This window comes from Canis lupus, chromosome 1, assembly GCF_048164855.1.
Source record: "Canis lupus baileyi chromosome 1, mCanLup2.hap1, whole genome shotgun sequence".
NCBI classification, from domain to species: Eukaryota; Metazoa; Chordata; class Mammalia; order Carnivora; family Canidae; genus Canis; species Canis lupus.
In genome coordinates this window covers 25,108,030-25,126,574 of record NC_132838.1, presented here as the reverse complement: position 1 = coordinate 25,126,574, position 18,545 = coordinate 25,108,030, and the positions used below count along the sequence as shown (strand labels likewise).

Here is an 18,545-nt window from a genome sequence, read left to right as displayed (position 1 = left end):
TCTCGGGCTTTTATGGTGGCTTCATTACATGTGCACGATTGGTTAAATCATTGGCCACTGGGAATTGATTCAACCTCAGGGGCCTGCTCCCCTCCTTGGCTGTCAGAGGTTGGTATTGAAAGTTCTCAACACCCTAATCACATGGTTGAGTCCCTTGGTAACCAGCCCCTATCCTTAGGTTACAGAGAGCCTCTCCAAAAGTCACCTCATTACCCTAACAAAAGACACCTTATTGCTCCCATCTCTTAGAAAATTCCAATGGTGTTAGGAGCTCTGTACCAGAAAAGGGAAGGAAGACTAAATATATATTTCTTATTATGTATCACAGGGCTCCTCTCTGTATCTCAGCTTCTCTGCTGCCTTCTCTCCTTGTTTTCACTAGATGTTTTTAACATTTCTATTTCACTCTTTGAATAGGTACTACAGGCATATATATTTATATATGTATGTGTAAATGTGTGCAGATATGTATGAATAATAAAAAGTTTCCCTCTCAACTGTTTATCCCCTATTCCCAATTACTGCTCCTCAAAGAGGTAATGAATCTTCTGGGGTTTCTTCATACATATATAAGCAAATATGAATATAATCACTTTCTCCCAGTTGTTAGGGTCTCCGAGAAGTAGTGACAAGATGGAATCAGAAATGCCTGTGAAGGATGAAGGGGAGAGGCAGCAGGAGAAGAAAAGGGAGCCTTTGGATTATGAATGGCTCATAGTCTGACTCTTGGGGGCAAGGATGGGAAAGAAAGGAAGATTGAGTAGGAAGAGTCTCAGACTGTGGTCCAGCTCCAGAAAATGTTTTGACCTGGCCAATGAGGAGTCCTTGAGCCAAAGCTACCAATTCCAGGAGTCCTAGGTCCTGTAGAAATAGATCAGTTCTAGTACCCCTGCCATGCTCAGTCACGGGCTGGGAGCAGCCTAGGGAAATAGGACTGCAGCACGACCATGGTGGCAGTACATTATGCACCGTGTTTTGTACCTTGTGTCTTGGAGACTTCTCACAAAGCAGATGGCTCACTTTCTCTTTCTTTCTTTTTCTCTTTCTTTCTTTCTTTCTTTCTTTCTTTCTTTCTTTCTTTCTTCTTTCTTTCTTTTTCTTCTTCTTCTTCTTCTTCTTCTTCTTCTTCTTCTTCTTTCTTCTTCTTCTTCTTCTTCTTCTTCTTCTTCTTCTTCTTCTTCTTCTTTAAATCATTGCGTGGTGTTCCATTGTGTAGATATATCTTAAGTTATTGAATCTTTTCTGTATTGGTAACTGCTTGGGCTCTTTCAAATATGTTGCAGTATAAAGAGTACTGAATGAATAATCATGTAAGTATGTAATTTCTTTCTTCTTTTTTTAAAGATTTCATTTATTTATTCATGAGAGACACACATAGAGAGAGTGAGAGAGAGAGAGGGAGAGAGAGAGAGGCAGAGACACAGGCAGAGGGAGAAGCAGGCCCCATGCAGGGAGCCCGATGTGGGACTCGATCCCAGGTCCCCAGGATCACACCCTGGGTCAAAGGAGGCGCTAAACTGCTGAGCCACCCAGGGATCCTGTAAGTATGTAATTTCTTATGTGCATATATGTGAACTTATTATGTTCACATAAGTGGACTTGTGGAATTATTTAGTGAAAGCGTATATGTGGTTTTCACAGATAATGTGAAATTGACTTCCAAAGGGATTGTGCCAATTTATATTCTCACCAAGTAGTGCATAGGAGTACGTTTCCTCCCATAGTCTCTTCAATTCATGGTTAGCAAACTTTTGGATTGTTGCCAATGAAATACCTGGATTTTGGTTTGCATACTTGCCATGAATTTTGTTATCTTTCTTTGTATTACTTAGGTATCTCAATTGGGTCATGTTCTCTACCACTCCTGCCCTTTAAGGCATTTCAGTTTTTCTGGTTTTAGATTCCTACTTCTGTCTCAGTGCCCATAAACACACCAGATTTGCATCAATATTTGGCTGAGACAGGCACCAAATGTTTCCTGTTTGGGCACAAACTGTCTTTATAATTGACTTATGCTTTTATTTCTTGTTCTTGAATTCAAAGAGAGAAGAAAAAGAATAGAAAATATGAGTAGCAAAATGCGCTACTGTTGATCTGTAGTACAGAAAGAAGAGCTAAAAAATAAGAAAAAACAGTAATCTTAAAGATCAACATGCAGGAGCAAGTTAAGTCTTACATAAATTAAAAGTAGCCAAAGAAAAACTGTCCTGAATGAACACATTTTTGAGTCTTATACAGATAGCTAAATAGATGTCAGTTTTTCTCAAATTACATTATATAGTATGAATAAAGATTAAAAGAGTCAATCACTGAAGTGGAAAAGCTGAGTCTCTAGGATACTTAGGTCTGCTTTCTTGTTTAACCATATTCCAGAGAAATGATGCACTTTTCTGGGAAAAGAGCTGGATATGTTCATAAGAATACAATTGAGGATGCTCAACAGAGGGATTACCTAAAAAATACTAAATCTCATCCCTAAACACCTCATCATCATGAGATATTTGGCTTCTGCAGTAGTTAATATTTTTAGTGATGACATATCTTGTGTTTCTACTTTTATTTCTTTCTCTTTAAAACAATTCCTAGGGCATCCTGGGTGGCTCAGCGGTTTAGCACTTGCCTTCCGCCCAGGGCATGATCCTGGAGACCTGAGATCAAGTCCCACGTCGAGCTCCCTGCATGGAGCCTGCTTCTCCCTCTGCCTGTGTCTCTGCCCCTTTCTCTCTGGATCTCTCATGAATAAATAAATAAAATCTTTAAAAAATTCCTAATATTCTTGGAAATTTTCAAATATTCCCAGAAGGGAAATCTGAGAAATTGTGTGTGTGTGTGTGTGTGTGTGTGTGTGTGTGACAGAGACAGAGAGACAGAATGAGGGAGAGAGAGAGAGAATGAGAAAAGATATACTAAGATCAAACTAAAATTTTATTTTCATTAGGGACAGGTAACTTCCTGGGTACTAATAGGGATTCTTATATCTAATTTATTCTAAAAAATACAAAAACTTTGTGGAAGTTAATTTTTATTTTAGTCTTAGAAAAATAATCATTGAAATCAAGAAAAGGCATTAAAGAAATAAATAGATATCTTTAGCCTTTGTCATCTTTAGTTCTCACATATGTAGGTGGAGATAATATTACTTAGTTCATAAAGTTCTTACATTATGGTTTTGTTTTCATATGCATACATAGGCACATGGTGTGGGCTTCATAAAAGTTATATTTCTTCAAAGAATTATCATTGCTTACAGAATAAAATCCAATTAAAAAAAACCAGCATTTAAGGCTCCCTACAATCAGTTCCAAGGTAATGTTTTCCTGCCATATTTTCCTGTATTCCATGTAGGACCTGCATGTCAGCCAGCCAGCCCAAGTGTCTTGTCTCCAGGAAACTTAGCACATCCTTGCCTTCCTGTTTTACTACTGTATTCCCTCTGGAATTTTCTAATCTCTCCTATCTAAATCCCACTTTTGTTTAAATCCAAAGTCAAAATAAAATGTCTTGAGTGTCCCTAGTTACCACCTCAACCCCTGTGACCTTTCTCTGCTTTCATGTCCTGCAGCGTGTCTTGTTCTTGCCTAGCATTTGGCATGTGGCACTCCGCTCATGAGAAAGGTCAACTTTGAGTGTTTATGTTCTGTCTCCTGAGAAGCTGGGTAACACCCTGGAGGGCTGGCACATTCTGTATCCCTCCTTTTTACATCATCCCAGGAACTCACTGAGGTGCCCAATAGCTATTTATTGATGTGTTACAATGAGACCACCATCAATAATCAGAAGTTCGTATTTCTAAAAAAAAGTATATTTGGGGGAGATAAATAAAATGTGCAAGAAACAGATTTAGTGATTTCATTTTTTTCATATATCAGAGCTTAAAAGTTTTACTGGATAATATTACAGTTGAAATCTTGTGGTAAAATGAGTACTTTTTTTAATTTCTTAATATTTTTTTTAATTTTTATTTATTTATGATAGTCACAGAGAGAGAAAGAGAGAGAGGCAGAGACATAGGCAGAGGGAGAAGCAGGCTCCATGCACCGGGAGCCCGACGTGGGATTCGATCCTGGGTCTCCAGGATTGCGCCCTGGGCCAAAGGCAGGCGCCAAACCGTTGCGCCACCCAGGGATCCCTAAAATGAGTACTTTTGCTAGAGATTAAAATTTTGCTTTTGTCTTCTTTTGAAGTGGTGCCAGTAATATGCACAACCTTCACTCTCTTCTTAGGGCAAAGTATCTAGACTCTTAGAAAACAACTTTATTTGCAGGTGCATGTGCAGGGTCCAAGGTCTCCTGGGTTGTAAAAGCAGAAAACAATGAGACCTTTTGTGAAAGAAAGAAAGAAAGAAAGAAAGAAAGAAAGAAAGAAAGAAAGAAAGAAAGAAAGAGGGTTTTGCTTAAAGGGAAAAGGACAAGTGAGTACCCTTGCCTATAGAAAACAGTTGAAATTAATCTCTTGCACCATACACAAAGATAAACTCAAAATGAATGAAAGATCTAAATGTGAGATAAGATTCCATCAAAGTCCTAGAGGAGAACACAGGCAACACCCTTTTTGAACTTGGCCACAGCAACTTCTTGCAAGATACATCCACGAAGGCAAGGGAAACAAAAGCAAAAATGAACTATTGGGACTTCATCAAGATAAGAAGCTTTTGCACAGCAAAAGATACAGTCAACAAAACTCAAAGACAACCTATAGAATGGGAGAAGATATTTGCAAATGACGTATCAGATAAAGGACTAGTTTCCAAGATCTATAAAGAACTTATCAAATTCAACAGCAAAGAAACAAACAATCCAATCATGAAATGGGCAAAAGACATGAATAGAAATTTCTCCAAAGAAGACATAGACATGGCCAACATGCACATGAGAAAATGCTCCTCATCACTTGCCATCAGGGAAATACAAATCAAAACCACAATGAGATCCCACCTCCCACCAGTGAGAATGGGGAAAATTAACAAGACAGGAAACCACAAATGTTGGAGAGGATGTGGAGCAAGGGGAACCCTCTGCATTGTTGGTGGGAATGTGAACTGGTGCAGTCACTCTGGAAAACTGTGTGGAGGTTCCTCAAAGAGTTAAAAATAGACCTGCCCTACGACCCAGCAATTGCACTGTTGGGGATTTACCCCAAAGATACAGATGCAGTGAAACGCCGGGACACCTGCACCCCAATGTTTATAGCAGCAATGTCCACGGTAGCCAAACTATGGAAGGAGCCTCGGTGTCCATCGAAAGATGATGGATAAAGAAGATGTGGTTTATGTATACAATGGGATATTCCGTTAGAAACGACAAATACCCCCCATTTGCTTCGACGTGGATGAAACTGGAGGGTATTATGCTGAGTGAAATAAGTCAATCAGAGAAGGACAAACATTACATGGTCTCATTCATTTGGGGAATATAAAAAATAGTGAAAGGGAATAAAGGGGAAAGGAGAGAAAATGAGTGGGAAATATCAGAAAGGGAGACAGAACATGAGAGACTCCTCTGGGAAATGAACTAGGGGTGGTGGAAGGGGCGGTGGGCGGGGGGGGTGTGACTGGGTGGTGGACACTGAGGGGGGCACTTGATGGGATGAGCACTGGGTGTTATTTTATATGTTGGAAAATTGAACACCAATAAAAAATAAATTTATAAAAAAAAAGAAAATAGTTGAAATTAGATGTCTTATTTTTTGAAAGTTGAAAAGGAAGAAAGTGCCCAATTTCTGGGAATGTTTACTCTGAGGGAGAAAAAGAGACACAGTCCTTATCTAGAAAAAGTGAGAAGGTGAACGTTGGACCTTGTTTTGGCCCAGTGCTCTAGGGCAGTTAGTCCCTGTGGGTAGCTCTTGAGGTCTAAGAAAATGCTGAGGACTGAGAAGCCTGCTGTGTGGATCCCAGTGAGGCATGCTTGGCCTGGTTCTGTGTCTGGGGGAGTCAGGGCTGCCTGGACCAATAAACTCCTATGCCTGAAACTAATATTACATTATGTTAACTAACTGGAATTTAAATAAAAACTTAAAAAAAAAAAACTGGAGCATTTCCCAACAGTGACACCATATGACAGTGACCAAATGCCAAACTGTTCTTGCTGGGTTTGGGAGTCTGTAAGTCTCTGTAAGTCTGTAATTGGGGTTTAGAAAATTCATGGTACAGTGGCACCCCAGAGGAAGATATTGTTTCTTTCCCCTGACATAGTATATTGGTGCTTGAACATTTAATTCAAGTATTAAGAGATGTGACTATTTTTACCACTATTTTGTGGAGCTAACCAAAACTGGTATATGAGATCTATATTAATATATGAAGTCTATGACATATATTCAAGATAAAAACCACTGTTTTAGTGAATAAGACAGGAAATACACACCATGATCAAAAAGTTTAAGCTCAATATTATCAATATAAAGGGACTAAACTATTCATTAATTTCAGATTTCTGGGGTTCTATATGATACAAATCAAAAAATGGCCTAGTGAGTTGTAAAAGGTAATGGGTCTCCCAGAAGTAGATCATCCCTCCTTGTCTTTGTACAAAGTCTATTCATCCAGGAGAAAAATACTGATAATTGGCTGGAATGTCCAAGACATAATTATTCTCTGCTTTGGGTGCAATTTGGAGGGAAAGAGGAAAATGGTGATTAAAGCAAATAGTTTTCTATTAAGGTTGGAGACTTATCTGACCAATGACAGTTCAGAGAAATCAAAATCGAAGAAAAGAAGATGAAAAAATAGTTATAAATAAATTAAGGTGCTGTGAAAGATCATAATTACAGCTGATTAGTTAAATTTTAATAACTATAAGTTGTTCAAAATTCAGGTACCAATTTTTTGTTAAATATTAAGGGGTGCACTTCAAACCCCTTAATTAGAAAATGTATCATCACTAAAAGTCTAGAGTAATGATCCTAGTCACACACTTTAACCCAATAGAAGGTGACAGATAATAGTTCCACTATCACACTGCCTTTAGGAACTAAAAAACTGACTTATCTGTGACTCCATGGCCCTAAACAAATAATCAGTGATATGTGCAATATCATATATATGAGGGTGGGTGGGCAGAGGGAGAAGCAGACTCCCTTGCTGAGCATGGAGTGGACAGGGGGCTGATCCCAGGACTCTGAGATCATGACCTGAGCTGAAGTTAGTCATTTAACCAGTTGAGCCACCCAGGTGCCCCAGAATAATTTTTTTAAAAATAAAATTAATTTAGTTTTTTTTTCGTTATAAATAGAAACAGAAAGGGAGAGTGAGAGAGAGAGAATCTTAAGCAGGCTCCATGCCTGTTGGAGAGCCAGACCCAGGGCTCGATCTCTCAACCCTGAGATCATAACCTGAGCTGAAATCAAGAGTCTGTCACTTAACTGCCTGAGCCACTCAGGCACCCCTAAAATAAACTTGTTTTAGATTCATGGAAAAACTGTAAAAATAGTGCAATGAGTTCCCATAGGTAGTACACTCAGTTTATCATATTATTAACATCTTACATTAGTATGGTACATTAACCACCATTAATGACCAATACAGACATATTATTATTAGCTAAAGTCTACACTTTATTCATACTTCTTTTGTTTTACCTAATGCTCTTTTTCTGTTCTAAGACCCCACATGATATATAGGTGTGATTACATGTAGCATGTCTCCGATGCTCCTCTTGGCTGTGACAATTTCTCAGACTTTGCTTGTTTTTGATGATCTTGACAGTTTTAAGGAGTATTGGTCAGGTATTCTGTAGAATGTCCTACAATTAGTATTTGGTTGTTGTTTTTTTTCTCATGATAAGACTGGGGTATGGATTTTGGAGAAGACCACAAGAGATACGGTGATGTTGTCATTACAGCATGTCAAGGGGCATAGTATCAACACAACTTATTACAATTGATGTTGCCCACCCTCACCTGGCTAAGATAGTTTCTATTAAGTTTCTTTACTGTGAAGCACCCCTGCCCATCTGTGCACAGCCCACATTTAAGGAGTAGAGAGCTAGTCCCCCTCTCTGGTGAGAGTCGAGTATCTACATAAATTATTTACAGTTCTCCATTGGATATATGTCTATTTTCTTCTGTTTATTCATTCTATCATTTGTTTGTATCAACATGAATATGTGGATTTTTATTTATGACTTTGGCTTGAATTATTCCAACTTTGTTCATTGGGAGCTATTTAGTTGGCACCAGTGTCCTCTGAACATACCCTCATAATGGTGGCTTTTTGGAATCATTATATACTTTTTGTCACTAAGAAATGTTCTAGGCTCTTCTTGTTATTTTGTGCCCTCATCATGGAATCAGCCATTGTTCCAAGGATTCCTGATTCCTTTCCTAAAGAACTGTATTAGAAACCAAGATCTGAATTTTATTGGGTTGCCATAGCTTCTAGGCCCTTTTCAGCTAACAGAGAAAATACGCATGTCGCATGTGTGCACTAGCAATGCGTGTGTATTATATATATATGTGTGTATATATATATATACACACACAAATTTTTCTCTATCCATCTCTACCTATATTAAGCTAAACATGAGCTCATACTAATGTCTCCAACGTCAATCCATTACCTCATAGATCCCTCTAGACTTCTCTCCTTGTTTATCTATAACCTTCTACTTCAACACTGGGAAACTTGGCTAGGGTCCTTTTCCATGCATTACTTAATTGTACAATTCTAGTATACATTAACAAAACTGTTAATCCATATCACTGTTGTGGACTTTATTGACTAGAGAACAGTGTTTTTATCTTTATCTTATAGTCTCCATTCATTTTCAAAGTTACTTAATCAGCACCACCTTCATTCCCCCATTCATTGAGCATCTTTATAATACAATTAGATTTTTTCATTTCACTTCATCCTGAGATCCCCTAACCTCTTAAATGACTTGTAAGAATTTTGCATACATAAGATTCGCTGTTATGCCATAAATTTATATAGGTTTTAACAAATACAAATACATATACATATACAAATTTATATTTATATGTAAATGTATACATATACAAATGTCATATACTCACTATTACATTGTCATATATGATAGTTTTATACTCTAAAAATTCCCTGGTACTTCATCTACTCAACCCTCAATTCCTCCTCAAACCACCGGTAACAGCTTATCTGTTTATTCTATTATGGTTTTGCCTTTCCCAAGGCTTGAGTGTTTTTTTGGGGGGGCTTGAGTGCTAAATGATTGTTGAAGGACATCTTGGTTGCTTCCAAGTTTTGGCAATTATGAATAAGGCTGCCAAAGACATGCATGTGCAGTTTTTTTGTGTGTGAACATAAGTTTTCAACTTATTTAGGTAAATATCAAGGAGCATGATTGCTATATCATATGGTTAAGAGTTTGCTTAGTTTTGTAAGAACCGCCATACTGATTTCCAAAGTGCACCATTTTGCATTTGTACCAGCGATGTATGTGAGTTCCTATTGCTCTATATCCTTACCAACATTTGGTATTGTCAGTGTTTTGGATTTTAGCCATTTTGATGTATGTAGTGGTATCTCATTGTTTTAACTTTAATTTCCCTAATGATAAAAGATGACTGAGCATCATTTTACATGCTTATTTACCATCTGTAAATCTCCTTTGGTAGATATCTATTCAGATCTTTTGTCCATTTAAAAATTATATTTCTTGTTTTCTTGAGTTTAATAGTTCTTTGGAACTACTTTTTGGAAAAATAATACTGTTTTGGAAAACTAATACTTTTGGAAAAAACTCACTTTTTAATATTTATTTTGCAAGTATTTTCTTCCAGTCTATGGCTTGTCTTTCCACTATGTTAGTAATGTCTATCATAGAGCAAAAGTTTTAAATTTTAATAAAGTAAATTTATTTACTTTTTCTTTTATGGATGTGCTTTTGGCATTATATTAAAAACACATCATCAAATCCATGTTATGTAGATTTTTTTCTCCTTTTTACTTGTAGAAGTTGTATAGTTTTGTATTTTATATTTCCTGTTAATTTCTCTGTGTGTAAGACCTATATTTAGATTTCTTTTTGCATGTAAATATCCAATTGTCCCAGCATTATTAGTTGAAAAGCTTATTTTTCCATTGAATTGCTCTTTCACTTTGTTGAAATCAGTTGGCTACATTTATGTGGGTCTGCTGGGCTCTCTATTCCGTTCCACTGATCTATTTATCTATTCTTTTGTTAATACCAACATTCAATAAATATATATATACATATTTAAAAAACAAAGCAAAAAAAAGAGAAAAAAATACCAACATTGTCTTGATTTCTATAGCTTTATAGTAAGTATTGAAGTGAGATAATATCAAACATCCAACTTTGTTATTCAGTATTGTGTTGGCTATCCTAAATCCTTTGCTTTTTCATATAAATTCTAGGATGAGTTTATCAAAGCCTACAAAACAAGTTGCTGGGATTTTGATTGGGATTGTGTTGAATCTATAGACCAAGTTGGAAAGAGTTTTTTTGGAATCTGTGTTTTTTGTTGCTTTTCGAGTTTTCTGAGTTTGGTATTTAAAACATGTGTTGCCTGTTGGTGGGAATGTGAACTGGGGAAGCCACTCTGGAAAACTGTGTGGAGGTTCCTCAAAGGATTAAAAATAGATCTGCCCTATGACCCAGCAATTGCACTGCTGGGGATTTACCCCAAAGATACAGATGCAGGGAAACACCGGGACACCTGCACCCTGATGTTTCTAGCAGCAATGTCCACAATAGCCACACTGTGGGGGGAGCCTCGGTGTCCATCGACAGATGATGGATAAAGAAGATGTGGTTTATGTATGCAATGGAATATTACTCAGCCATTAGAAATGACAAATATCCGCCATTTGCTTCAACGTGAATGGAAGTGGAGGGTGTGATGCTGAGTGAAGTAAGTCAATCGGAGAAGGACAAACATTATATGTTCTCATTCATTTGGGGAATATAAATAATAGTGAAAGGGAATAGAGGGGAAGGGAGAAGAAATGGGTAGGAAATATCAGAAAGGGAGACAGAACATGAGAGACCCCTAACTCTGGGAAACAAACTAGGGGTGGTGGAAGGGGAGGAGGGCGGGGGGTGGGGTGACTGGGTGGTGGGCACTTAGGGGGACACTTGACAGGATGAGCACTGGGTGTTGTTCTGTATGTTGGCAAATTGAACACCAATAAAAAAAAAAAACATAAAAAAAAATAAATGTATTATTAAAAGAAAAAATAAAATAAAACATGTACTGCAAAAATACACGAGGGGAGCTTAGACAGTTTACCCTCAGCTTCCACTGAAGTACAGGAACCTGTAGACACTGGTTGGATACTCTCACCACTCTTTAGCACTGTGGTTTGCTTCTGTGAACCAAGCGCATGCCTTGGAGTCTCTTTCAAACCATCTCTGCTTCTCGTTATAAGAGTAGTTGCCTCAAATAATCTCAGCCTTAGCATGGGAAGATTTCTGGATAGCCCCAGGTGCCCTCAACTATCTTGCACAAAACTAACACCTCTTTGCCACTCCCATCCTGGTGCTTTCCTTTGGGTCAAAGTATCATCTTCAGATAATGCTTTCTTTTTCAATATATTTTATGATTTACACCTGAAGCAAGGTTGACACAATTTCACTTAATCCCATTATTTATGGTTTATAGAAAGTTGTCAGATAGTTCAGAAGGGAATATGTGCAGGTGCAGTTGACTTTGGTGAGAGTGTGAAGTAGGAAGACCCCAGAGTCGTATCATTGCTATGAAAAGGAAGCATGCCACAGTATTGGGGACCAAGTGTACATGGCCATAATGGGAGCTGAGGGCCCCCAGCAAAGGTGGGCATATCAGGGAGCAACCTTGGTGCCATTTGATCTCTCCTGGAACTTCATTTTTAGCAAATGAAGAAACTCCAATCAAACCCTTGTTGCAGTTCTCCTTAAAAATGAGTATTGAAGGGTAGCCCGGGTGGCTCAATGGTTTAGCGCTGCCTTCAGGATCGAGTCCCTTGTTGGGCTCCCTGCATGGAGCCTGCTTCTCTCTCTCTCTCTCTCTCTCTCTCTCTCTCTCCCTCTCTCTCATAAATAAATAAAATATAAGAAAGAAAGAAAAAATGAGTATGGATTCTTTCCTGCACAATTCCATTTCTATTCCCATTTCTGAAATAGCTCCAGATACTTCTTTTCCAAAAGCATAAAATGGTTTCTAACTGGTTTCTAATGGTTTCTAACTGGAACAAGTGCAATTAAATAAAACAACATAAACAATTTCTTTCCTCTTCCAGATGAAGAATTTTAAACTCTTCATATCTTTGGATGGATTCCCTGAAGCTTTCTTTGCCTCATCTGGCTCCTCTTATCACTGCCTTTGAAATGGGCTGACTCCAACCTAAATGGACCTCAAAGCTGCCATGAGCACAATGAGCAACTTTGGTCTTTGGATCCTGCTCTGGCGTTTTTTTGTTTTGTTTTGTTTTTTAAAGATTTTATTTATTCATGAGAGACACAGAGAGAGAGAGGCAGAGACACAAGCAGGCTCCATGCAGGGAGCCCGACGTGGGACTCGATCCCGGATCTCCCGGATCACACCCCAGGCTGAAGGCACACTAAACCACTGAGCCACCCGAGCTGCCCTTCTCTGGCGTTTTGAGGAACTAGTGGCCACTGACTTTGTGCTTCATGCACTCTGTAGTAGGTCTTAGTCCCAGAGGATGAGGGACTGTTAATTGGGGGCAGTTGTTATCAAAGAAGAGTGATGAGAGCGGGTGTATGGGAGGGTATGGAAAGGAGGAAAACTTTAGGACTTTTTGGCTTTAATTCAAGTAGTCAAATAAAGAATTATCATCTGTGGGTACCTTCTAGGACCCAATTTCAGGTTATATGTGGCTGGGAATAAAAAAGATAGAAACACCGTGCTGCCCACCAAAATCTAACTGGGGAGATGTGACATGCACACACAAGAAAAAGAATAGATAAAACTATATTGACTTGCTAACCTGAGTCATGGCTTCCACATGGTGTACATGGCATGAAAAAAGATTGGCTTTACCTACAAGTGACATAGGTAATTCATTGTCTACTGTGTAGAGCCCAAAATGTATGCCTAGCAATTTTAATTAATACTCTAACATAAAAAAATATAATATAAAAAAACAAATTCCCAGTACATCAGCACTTCATTAAAATTTTGTACTTTAAGGACAATTTGATTTTGTATGGCTTCTCTTACAATAATCTCTATGTTAGAGGTCAGAAAGGGTTCACAGTACATGCAAAGAGGTGCATAACTTAGTATTCTCTAATACAAAGTACATAAGAGGTACTATACCTATTCCCTGCTTTCCCACCCATTTCATGGATAAGAAAACAGGCTCAGAGAGATTAAGTAACTTTCTCAAGGTCAACTAGCTACTAAATCTGCCTTCCTCCAAGGCCCATGTTCTCTTCTTTTATTCCATACAGTCTTTGGAGGCTGAGCGTAAGTGGGAACAGCAGGATTCTGGACCACAAGGCTAGTCTGACCAGGTAATGATACTGACTCTTCAAGCATATGGGCATATAGGGGGTGTGTAAGTTTGGGCCTGGAGCAGTAGGAGTTGCTGAAGACTGGGGGGTCCCACTCTTAGGCCTTTTGGGTGCTAAATAGAATAGGATAGAATGGAATAGAATAATAGAATAGACAAGCATCATAATAAGACTTGTGGATATTATTAATCTACACTCTGTTGAAAGAAAGAGGGAAAAAGGAACTCCAGTGATAGATACGTTTTTAATTTACTTACTGACCCTGGGCTGTTCCAAACAGCCTTTGCTGGCATCACATCACCATTACCAGCTAATGCCAATTTTCTTGATCTGACTGAACAGAAGCGCCCCTAATTCTAGACATTGCCTATTCACACGGCAGTGTTATTTAATGATAATCGCTCATCTGAATCCAGTGCATATTCTTCTTTGAAGTACATCTAGGATCAATTGTAAGAGGACTCTTGGTAACCCTGTCTATTGGGGTATGAGGCAGCCGTGTTCTTTTCTTTCCCAATGCATAGTGTAGGCAGGAGCACTGTCAGGGTAAACATTCAGCTGGCAAAGGCCCCTGTAGGTGGCCAGAGTAAAGACATTATAACATTCTGCAGAGCTCTGCTCTTAGACTCTAATGTCCTATTTGACATTACAAGGAGACTGGAATTAGGCAGGAATGACAATGCTACCACATTTTAGGACAAGGACATGAAGGTCCCAAGAAGTGAAGTTTTGCCCACATTTACACAGCGGGGGAGGCTCCTGCTATGTGTGGGGTATCTCCATCCTCTTTTTTCTCTCCTCTTCACCCTGATCCTTGACTTGACCTTCCATTGACTCTAGAGCTCCCTTTGTTGAAGTTCTACTCCAGCGATACACATTTCTCCAAGACCCTTCCTGAATGTGTCTCTGTGTTGACCTTTCCCTGAGGGTGGTTGCTGTAGCAGCTTCAAAAATGCTTGCTGGCTCTACACTTTGACACTGGAACACATGCTAGGTCATTTAAGTGTCTATTGCTTGCATATGTTTTGTTTTCCCACCAAGTCAGGGTTCATATAAGTCTTATTTTTTTTTTAAAGATTTTATTTATTTATTCATGAGACACAGAGAGAGGCAGAGATACAGGCAGAGCAAGAAGCAGGCTCCCTGCAAAGAGCCTGGTCCAGGGCTCGATCCCAGGACCCTGGGACCATACCCAGAGCCAAAGGCAGACACTCAACCATTGAGCCACCCAGTTGCCCCCATGTAAGTCTTACATGTGTTGCTGGCACAGTGTTTGGAACATGCATATTTTGAGCTGAGCACTTACTTTAAAGCCACTTTCTAAATTTTAATACTATGGCTCCTCATAGCTAGAGAACTAAGCACAAATTTAAGATCTACACTCTTTTCATACCTTCTTTCTTATCTCTCACTTTTCTGAGCTCCAAGTCCACCTGAGCTCCATGTACACCAGGCCGTCTGTCTTTCAGCTCTTATGTTCCCATTGAGCCTGTGCACAAGGCATAATGTCTGTGTGGTGCCCCATCCTCATCTTCTTCATCTCCTTTTCATGTTCATTATTTTCTCTGTGCAGACTTTCCTACGCTGCCTCCCCTCTCCTGAAGGAGGATGAGAGAGCTTACCATCTATGTTCCTATAGACCATATGTCCTTATTTCTCTGATGGCATTACTCTCATTAGAAAACACAACCTTCCCTCATAAATGGATTCTGAGCTTTCTAGGATAAGAACTGTCCTCACCATCTCTGTAGTACCCAGCAGAGAACCTGGCCATACTGATATCTGTACAATGAATGCAAGATGGGGGCTGTTTACACTGAGCAGAAGGATCTCATTAAAAGTTAATTAGCCATTAAGTATTCATATGGGAAACACATTTGGAAAAATTATCAAGGTAAAGAATAGGATGACTTAAAAATTTTTTTTTACACTGAACTGCCTTGAGTTGCTCTGAGGCAGTGAGGCGGCAATTTCTGCTGGAGCGAACCTCTCCCCCGTCATAAGAGATGCAGGGTTCCCTGAAAAGTAAAGATTGTTGCAGCGCCGTCTACTACATTCCCTACTAGGGGCCCTCCCTCCCCCTTCTACCCTGGGCTGAGGTTCCCAAAAGGTAGAGTTAGGTTTCCTTCTCTGTGCTTCCCCGGCTGGCTGCGTGTGTTCCCAGGTAGGAGGTAGTGTGAGATACTGTCTTATACCTGTGTCCTCAGCCCCTAGCTTCTGGAGGCTAGCAGCAGGCGCTCTCACTGTGGTTTGCAGCAAAGCCTGGCACCTAAGTATCAGCGGACAGTTTTGATCAATATGTAAACGAATGAGCACAGCTTACAACTGTCCCTTCCACACTCCTGCCCCGGGTGCACTGAAAGGAGTTTTCCTTTTCCCAGTCTCGCTCAAGATCTTACTCTCAGTACCTCTCTTACCCCATTACCATCTCTTCTCCTCCTGGGCTTTGTATGTGTGTATATGTTTATGTCTGTGCGTGTATGTGTACCTGTGTGTATATATGTGTATATGCATGTATTTAGGGGAGGGTGAGTGGTAGGGTTATCTCAAGGTAGCCCAAGGAAACAAAAATATGAAGAACAGTTGTTTTTACAAAAAGACTGAAACCTCCCCTCTGGAGAACGTGTGTCCTCCGTAACAGAGCTAACCAAGCAAAGACGGGATGTCTCAAGTCTGCCGTGACTCATTCCCAAATGAGAACCACTTTGAAGGAGTATGTGATAGTAAATGTATTTTTAATTCTTGTTTATATTATATCCTGTATTACTGCCTAGGAAATCAGAGGACTGTTGATCTTAAAGATCAGCCCCAGAACCACAAATAATCCACCTATAAATGCTGATGGCAGAGTTGCTTAGAGACTCATGCCAGAGGCACAGGAAGCCAACCACATGCCAGCATCCCTGATCACCATGGCAGTAAAACTGTAGCACTTGTAAAAACAGAAAAGCTAATCAGGTAAAAGGGTGACTCTCATGAAGGAGCAAAAGAAATATGAGGATAAACCTGGCCATAGTCCTTGCATAGAGCTTGATGAGACTTTAAAGAATACATATATAGAGAAGCTAAAGAAGTCATTAATAAGGAAGGCTGCTTTAGACAAACAAATAATAGATTTTATTATAATAGTTTAATTAGAAAGATAACAAATTCCTTCAAGAAGAATGGAAGACCATAATTAAAGGGAAATGCTGAGCTTAACTTTTCCCCAGATTTGTTCTTGACTGTTCTATATAGGGTCCGAAAGCACTCAAGAACCTGAGGAATAGTAAAAAAAAAAAAAAAAAAAAAAAGGTACTTACCTTCAGTTCTGAAGCATGAACTTTCTGGCTGAGAAGACTGAGAATGAATGAGGTTTGAAAGAAAAGCAAGCAAGTAGGCCTTGGGCTGGAAAGCACCAGAACGTATGCATCACTGGGAGAGACAGTTAGTTTGTTATCATAACCTTGAATAAATGTCATTATGAAGTGAACTGCATATTTCTGTTGATCTAAAGTTAGGGAAATGGAAAGAAACAATTCGATTAGGACATAGTTTCCATGGCCTCAGCTAGACAAGGCCACCTCCAATGTTTATGACAGGGTTTATGGCATATTATGGAATTGAAACCTTTCTCTTTTTTAACATCATTTTGGAATTGCATTTAATTTTTGTGCTAGGGAATTCAATAAACTGGGGTTTTGAGAAAATTATTTCGGAAGAATTTGTCTTAAAATTTCCAGCAAACTTCTCAAGACATCTTGCAAACATTTGCCTCACTCATCTTATTAAGCAGAAGGAAATAACCCTATTGTCCATATTTCACAAGTTCAAACAGTGAAACCGGGGAATTGTATGCTCAAGGGCACCTCACAGAGCACGTGCCAAGTCAAGGAAAAACCCTTATGTCCTGCCAATTCTTTTCTGTCATAAAACTGCACAGAAACTGCCATCAATCATCCCATTATTCAAAGCAAAATTGTTTAGTTTAGTTTAGTTACAATATCGTTGGTTTTCTGTTTGCCAATACTTGCAGGGAAGGAGTCCCGTTGGTACCAGGCACAACCACCTGCATGTTTCAGTGCAGCCTGGGGCCAGATTTCGGGATGCACCTGGGGCTCTGGGGTGGACTCCAAACCAGTAGCTGTTTCTGAAGATACCCGCCCCAGCCCCGAGCTGAGCGCTGTCCGCACGTGGGCGGTCTGGACAGGGCTGAGGACAGAGGTCGGAGTCCGACTTCCCAGGCATGGAAATACTTCTTATTAAAGTTACTTTCCTCTGGCTTGTCCTTGAAGCAAAGCATGTTCTCCCTGAGAGCTGCGTGAGTCGAGGTCATTCCAGGCTTAGCTGAGTGCCCCAGCAACGTGCCCTGGGGCTCAGACGAGGGTGTTTCACAGGCCTCACCAGAATCACATGGATGAGACAGTATAGGAGAGCTGGGCGGTGCCTCCAGAAAGCCACTGTTTATGTTACCTGGAAAAGAAGAGACACGTTGTCCTCAACCCTTAGACTTGCAGCATTATGGAACCTTTGTCAAAGATCTGCAGATGCGATTAGATAGTTGGGAAAACTGGTGGCAAGATCTAGGGAATGAGCCCCAGGCAGGTTGGCAGATGCAGGGGGTGTTGGAGCACTGGGCGCTCTTGGGAGAAGGCAAGCCTCAGCAGCTCCCCTCTGTGTGCAGTCCTGGGCGGCTCAGTTTAGGAGACATGAAAGAAATGTCAAGGATGGGTAAGGTGACCTAAGGGTTTGGCTAAGCCCTAGGAAAGAGAGTTGGTTTTGCTATTTTAGTTCTTCCTTTTTTGCGGGGGTGGGAGGGCTGATCTCCCTCCCATTATGCAAGAAAATAGAGCAAAAAAAAAAAAATCTCTTGGAAGGAGCAGAGTAGAAATGACATGAGCTTTAGAGCCAGAAGGCATGGGTTAGGGTTCTGATTCTGCTGGGTCTCTGAGTCTCCAGTTTCCTCGTGTCAAGTGGGTTGTTGGGGAGATTAAATGAGATTAGGTCTGCGAAACTGTTTAGAGAACTGTGCAATCAATCACACGCCAATCCCTGTGGTTCTCCTTATAGCAAGGCCCAAGATATAATTGAAAGAGTGGTCTCTTCTTA

The 18,545-nt window shown here is 39.8% G+C and overlaps 1 protein-coding gene across 4 annotated transcripts in view; it reads right to left on the bottom strand.

Moving 5' to 3' along the window:
* MC2R (melanocortin 2 receptor) overlaps positions 1-16,861 on the bottom strand; it is a 40,256-nt gene extending 23,395 nt beyond the window's left edge. Inside the window, exon 1 of one of the 4 annotated variants that reach the window (XM_072823161.1) lies at positions 16,760-16,861. The gene's annotated coding sequence lies outside the window, so the exon portion shown is untranslated. The remainder of the gene's footprint in view (positions 1-16,759) is intronic. The other 3 variants (XM_072823171.1, XM_072823183.1, XM_072823176.1) reach the window with 3 other exon arrangements.
* Positions 16,862-18,545: the final 1,684 nt, after the last annotated feature.